Here is a 6,774-nt window from a genome sequence, read left to right on the forward strand (position 1 = left end):
GCGTGACCAGTGCCTGGGACCCCCGACCGGGCAGCATGGCGGCTCTGCACAAACGTCCCCCCTGCAGGGTCAAGCAGAACTGTGGTTGCTGCCAGGCTGCCTGGCACCTCAGCACCTCGGCCCTCACTGCCCACAGGAATCTGTCAGGAGCCCCACCCCGGCCATGAGCTCGGGGGGCTGGCGCCCCTGGGCTGGGCATGGCGCCGGGCAGAGGCTCATGGATCTGTTGAGTGGATGGACAGACACAGCCCACAGGTGAGCGATGGCCTTGCCAGTGTGGACCCGTGTTCCTGCAAGGCTGCTTTAAATTGCTTTTGATAAATTGATTTCCCACTGACTTGTTATATTTTCAGACACACTTCCTCTGTTTTCACTCATGACTGAGCTTTCCATCGGCCGTGGCCCCCACGCGTAGCAGGCACCTGCAGGCTGCCCATCTTCACCACATGTGCTCCCCGCCTAAGCAATGCGGAGAGGCCGCTGTGGGGGTCGTCCCTACTCAAGGAAAAAGACTGGGCTGGAGGCTGGAGCCCTGAGTTAGAGCTCCACGTTGGCCATGGCTGTGCGGTCTCCTCCTAGGTAGGGTCTTGGCCACTTCTCAGGGTACCCGGCTGGAGCCTCATTCACTGTGAAGTGACTGCAGATATCTGAGGAAGAGGCACCTGCTCCTTCAGGTCCCTCTGCTCACCAGGTACTGGGCACCTCTCCGGAGCTGGAGCTCTCAGTCAGCAGACACTTGGCGGCCAGGGACGGTCAGGCCTCAGAGCAGAGCTGGAAGACAGAGGGCATCAGACAAATATCACATGGTTCTGCAGTACCCGGGGCAGGGGCCTCCAGGATGGAGAGGCTGGGCTGTGTTGGTGGCAGGTGGCCGGGAGGATGCCCCGGGGACCTCACAGCTGTTGTTGCACCCCTAAAACTCCCTCTGCCCAGAGTCCTTAGGGAGTCCGTGCTGCGCAGGTGCTGGGGCCGCCGTGCGGTGCTGTCCGAGTCACCGTGTGGAGCTTAGCTCAGCGCTTTGCTTTGAGATCAGCCAGGCAGGAATATTTACACCACAGTAACTGGCAAACACTGCACATGGGCAGCCGGGTGTCGGATGGGCACCCTGGTGCTGGAGATTTCACTGGCCAGACCCCCACCCCCAATTCCACAGGAAACCCAAGAGGGACAGTGCTCACGGTCCTCCCCTGGTGGGCGCTCAGTCCATTCCTGGGTCACAGCGGTGCCCCACGCAGGCTGCCCCACAGGGACTCCACCCTGGGCGCCATGCTGGCATCTCTCCCCCAAGTTCCTGTGTCATGGGCATTAACACAGTGAGGACAACACCTCCAGGCACCCATGCTGGGCGTGGAGCATGGATGGGAAGGCCACAAGTCCTGAGGGCCACTTGTTAGGTGGCCTGGCCCCACCCGTCCCCACCTCCGGGGTCAGGGAGTTGCTCGCTGCTGCCGTAGAGGACCAGTGATTGCAGGCACCTGTGCGTCTCACGTGTGATGCCTTCTTACCAAACTCGCAAAACCTGCGGAGCCTTGGGTTCCCAGCAAGCTGCCTCTGCCCGCCAAGGAAGAGCATTCTGGAAACTGCCGCTGAGGCTGCTGCACTTCCTTGCCCACACTCAGCACTTCCAGCGTGACCACCCCTTTGTGCGGGCGGACCCTCCAGTCAGAGGAGCCAGGGCTCAACAGAAACCTGTCCTGGGCGTGCACCCGAATGAACCGAAAACCTGTATTCACACAAAACCCGGGAGTGAATGTGGAGAGATGCTGGTGTGTAACCCCCTACGCGCTGGAGAGAACTCAGGTGCCCATCACCGGCGAGGGGATAAAACAGCTGCGGACCCCCCATACCGCAGAATCTTGGGGGCAAAAGGCTCGCGCTGGCCCTTCACAGCACAGGCGAGTCCTAAACGCGCTTTTCTAAGTGAAGGAAGCCAGACGGGCCGCATCCTGTGAGACCTCATTTCTGTAACATTCCGGAAAAGGCAAAACTTTGGCGACAGAGCAGAGACGTAAATCGGATCCAAAACCAGACCCTGCAGATTTCCGCAGCGCCTCAGCCTAAGCGTCTGCGCGAGCCGAAGCCTGGACCCCGCAAGTACTCATGGCTCTTCTGCCCCGGGGTGTCTGTGACTCCAAGTGCAACCCGAGAAGAAGCCCCCCGTCACTCGTCCTGGGGGCACGGCAGTAGGTGGCCAGGCCAGTGCCCCTGACCACACACACTGAGGACGCTTTCCACCCTATCGGCTTCCTTTCTTGGCGTGGTGGCTCCTGCCCAGTGACTCACGCACAGAGAGTGGCAGGAAGCCAGGGAGGATGGGCTGGCAGAGCTCTGAGCGAGGAGCATGGACACCAGCTTGGGCCAGGGCCTGTGGGGCAGGAGAGGCCGGGAGGCAGCGTGGGCTCTGAGGCTGGGCCTTGGTTGCGCTCGATCAGCCCGGGCCTGGTAGCAGCAGGGATGTACACAGACGTGGAGGGGCATCCAGGCAGGAGCCGTGAACATGGGAGCCCCACACGCCTGAGAGCATGGCACGCGCCCACGTGGCCACCAGGGGCCAGGACGCAGCCGGTTTGCGGCTGAACCAGAACTGCAGTCGGGGTCTCCTGCATTCCCTAGGCTCCTGCTCCCACCCCCCTGCCCACGAGTGTCTGCAGAGGAAGGCGGCCCTGGATCCAGCCATGGCAGCAGGGGGGTGGGTCCGGTGGCAGCCCATGTCCCCACGTGGAGGTCCCGGGAGGACCGGCCCCCTGCAGGGCACCCATGCTGGGGCAGTGGATCCTGAGATGCTGAGCTGGGGCAACAGGCCTGGAGGCGCTGCTCTGCACCCCCAGAACTTGGTCTCAGCCCTGAGCTTGCCAGGATGGCCAGGTGTGAATGCGGCCAGGCTGGAGGCCCAACGTCCCATGCAGCTACTGAGTCAGCCCTGCTCACCTGGGGGCTGCTGCCCCTCGAGGTACTGTTGTCCCAAGCCCATAGTCAGTCCCCGCCTGGGGTCTGGCGTCTGCCCTGCTAACTCTCCTGTGAGTGGGCTGGGCACGGGGGCTGAAGGACTGTGTCTGCCCCTGCCCCTGCCCCAGCCCCCTTAGGCCTCCAGGGGGCTGCTCCAGAAAGTCCAAGAGCCAGCACCATGGCCAGCTGGTCTGTCCTTGCAAGAGGCCGCGATACAGCCTTGACACCCAGGGGCTGAGAAGGGGGCTGGGGAGGGGCTGGAGAGGGGCTTGGGGAAGATCTGGGGAGGGTCTGGGGAGAGTGCTGGGGAGGGGTCAGGGAGGGGGGCTGGGGAGGGGGTTGGGGAAGGGTGGGGCAAGGATCTGGGGAAGTGTTGCGGAGGGGTGGGCGAGGGGTTAGGGAGGGGGCTGGGGAAGGGTTGGGGAAGGAGCTGGGGAGGGGCTGTGGAGGGAGCTGGGGTGGGAGCTGTGGAGGGAGCTGGGGATGGGCTGGGGAGGGATCTGGGGAGGGGTTAGGGAGGGAGCTGGGGAGGGAGTTGGGTGGGGGGCTGGGGAGGGGCTGGGGAGGGGGCTGGAGGCCACTCAAGTCAGGACGAAGAAGATGCCGGTTTGTGTGGCGGTGCAGGGAGTGCCCTGCCTGCTGGCGTGCCCTTGACACGCAGACAGGGAGAGGCTGAGTGAACTTGATCAGAACAGCCCCTGCGGGCATTCACACCACCTCCTGTGGTCACCCCTAGTGGAAGGAAGGCCCAGCAAGGAGACCTTGACCTCGCTGGCCCTGGGGCTGGGACCGGCGCCCTGGACAGTGTCCACTCTCCCATTTCCATGGAACCACCATCCTCTCGGGCCTCCCCAGCCGCCAGCACACGCCCTGGAGTAGAGCCCTGTGAGGGGCCTGCCGCGTGCAGGGGGAGGGGTGTATCACGTGGGGTGGGACGCGGCTCATCTCCGGGCCTGGGGCCCCAGTACTGTCCTCTTAGGGCAGCGAGCTGCCTCCCAGTCCCCACGGCCTCTGCTTGGGATGTGGGGCCTGACCCGTTCCTGCTACCAAAACCCAACTCAAGAGTTTTCCCAGATGCCCCCGGGACCCATAAAGCCTCGAAGGAAGCCAGGTTGGTGCCAGGCCCAGCTCTGTCTCCCACCTGCTAGGTGCCTGCTTGGGCTGCCCCCTCATCTGGAAGGGGTGCTAAGTGCCAGGACAGCGCCCCAGGTCCGGGGCACTCATGAGTGACAGCATCCTCCAGGTGTGGACTACAGGGTAGTCGGGCAACTGGGATCCTGCTCCTGGCCCAGCGAGCGGAAAGGACAGAGCCAGACCCTCCAGCCACCCCTTCCAGGCTGTCTCCTTGTCCTCAGAGTGGGCAGAAGATCCCTGCCCTCCCCACCTCCCTGCTGTGGGGTCAGCTAAGACAATGGGTGTGGGACCCTCCACAAGAACAGCCCCCTGTTAACAAAATGAGACTTGAAGGAGTGAGAGCACTTCGGGGGGCCGGGTTTGTCAGGCAGAGATTGCACCAGGCAGGGGGCCGAGACTTTGGAAAGGACCTGGCTGGAGCACTCGTCTGCACACAAGGAAAACAAAGGCTCAAAGACAGGGCAGAGTTCAGACCCTCCGTTCCCAAAGTGGTGCCCCCCACCCCTCCCAGGACTGTGTCCACACAGTGGTGCCCGCCAGGGTGGGCAGGAGGTGTCCATGGACATGACTACAGCAAGGCCAGGGGCCGAGAGGGAAGGGTCAGGGAAGACTGGCCAGCTCGAGGGGATCACAGAGGCTGCCCTGGCCTTGTTCCTAGCGGACAAAATAGGACTGACAGCTACAGACAAAGCCAGGCACAGCCCAGCACAAAGACAGACAGCCTAGGAACTGTGCTGCCCCAGTAGTTAAGGGCCAGAAAGAACATTTTTAAAGATGTCAGGGTTGGCTGCCAGAATCCTCTTGTACAACATTCCATGACTGGGAGTTGGGGACTTGAGTTCCAGGCTGGCTCTGCCCGGCCTTGAAAGCCTGGCTGGGCCTTGGTTGCCTCCTTGGAAAATGAGGGGCTAGACTGAGGCCCTGGGGGTCCTGGCTGTGCCCAGAGCCTGCCGTGCCAGGCCCACGAGGAGAGGTCAGGGCTGGGGGTGCCGAGCCAGCTTCCCCAGGCTCCGGGTCAGGTTATCCGGGTGGGAGGGAGGCCTAGCACCTCCCCCACTCCGAGGTCTGGCTTCTAGAATCTCCTGCAGAAACACAAACCCATCTCACTACACTGTAAACACAACATCCTTGGAATTGGAAATCAATGGCAGAGGCAGGCAGATTCGGCCTCCAAAGCCACAGAGGGGCTGGGAGCGGACTGGAGCCAGTAGTTGCCACGGGAGGTGAGTGCCTGGGAGCCCCAGCACAGAGGTGGCCCCTCTCAGGCCAGGCTGGGCCGCAGCATCTGTGGGCCCCTCCACGCCCCCTCCCATCCGTGCTGGCCCCATCGGCCTGGGCTCGCAGCTGGACTGCTTCCTGGGTGGAGGCACCAGGGCCCACAGTGGTACGGCCTGGCATTGGTGCAGGTTTTTAAGCATAGATGGCATCTTTAACAAAAATGGGCTCTCACAGAGTGTTTTTAAATTAAAATGTAATTCACATACCTCGGAATTTACCTCTTGAAAGTCCAGGCAGTTCAGTGGCATCCGGTGCACCCCCACTGCGGTGCAGTACCAGGGTCAGCCGGCCACCCCCCGCGGGAGAAACACCATCCCCACAGCCGGCGCTCCTGTGTCCCCTCCTCCCAGGCCCTGGCAGCCCTCGCCTGTGTGCGTTTCCCATGGATGAGGTCATAGAGCGCGTGGCCTTCCGCGTCTGCCTCTTGCGGGCAGCAGCATGGTGGGTGTTTCTGAGGCTCCTCTGTGTCGCTCCACCCGTCGGTACTTCCTGCCTCTCGAGGCTGGGCCACATGTCGTTGCATGGATGGGCCACGTTTTTAACCTGTCCATCAGCTGACGGACATTTGGGCTGATTTTATCTGTTGGCTATGATGAATAACGCGGTGATCAACATTGATTCACAAGTTTTGTGCGGACCTGTTTTCAGTTGTCCTTAAGTATCAGCCCAGGCCTAGACTTCCCGCGTTGTATGGTGATACAGTTTAAACGCACGTCCTTGCCAAGCCTCGTGTTGAACTGTCATCCCCCGTGTTGGAGGTGGGGCCTGGTGGCAGGTGTTTAGGTCACGGGCGTGACTCCCTCAGGAATGGCTTGAGCCATCCCCGTGGTGAAGAGTGAGCTCTCACTCTGGGTTCCTGTGAGATCTGGTGTTTAAACGTGTGTGGCACCTCCCCGACCCTGCTGCTCCTGCTTTCACCACGTGACTCACCTGCTCCCCATTCACCTTCCGCCATGAGTAAGAGCTTCCTGAGGCCTCCCCAGAGGAAGAAGCCCTTATGCTCCTGTACAGCCTGCAGAACTGTGAGCCACTTAATTCTCTTCTCTTATAAATGACCTGGTCTCAGGTATTTATAGCTCCATAAAAACAGCTTAACACATATGGTAACTCTGTGTCTAAGCATACAAGATTAAAAAAATACATTCACACCGTCTTCTGTATTGACTTCCGTGGTTACCTTTACTAGTGTTTTTATTTCTTCAAGCTGGTGTGAGTGGCTGTCTAGTGTTCTTACATTTCAGCCTGTAGACCTCCCTGTAGTATCTGGTCTGCTAGTGATGAATTATCTCAGATTTTGTTTAAAAACTGTTAAAAATATTGATATATAGTATGTATACACACACACATATATAATTGTATTTATATTTAGAATTTTTAATATATATAGTTTTATATATAATACATGGTATTTATATA

At 60.2% G+C, this 6,774-nt stretch overlaps 1 long non-coding RNA gene across 1 annotated transcript; it reads right to left on the reverse strand.

The window, feature by feature from the left end:
- Positions 1-322: 322 nt before the first annotated feature.
- On the reverse strand, positions 323-5,847 carry LOC130541123 (uncharacterized). Its single transcript, XR_008955167.2, has 2 exons — positions 5,565-5,847; positions 323-771 (listed from the first exon to the last, which is right to left on the reverse strand). It is a non-coding gene; the product is annotated as an uncharacterized LOC130541123 (long non-coding RNA).
- Positions 5,848-6,774: the final 927 nt, after the last annotated feature.

Source organism: Pan paniscus, chromosome 22, assembly GCF_029289425.2.
Source record: "Pan paniscus chromosome 22, NHGRI_mPanPan1-v2.0_pri, whole genome shotgun sequence".
Lineage (NCBI taxonomy): Eukaryota > Metazoa > Chordata > Mammalia > Primates > Hominidae > Pan > Pan paniscus.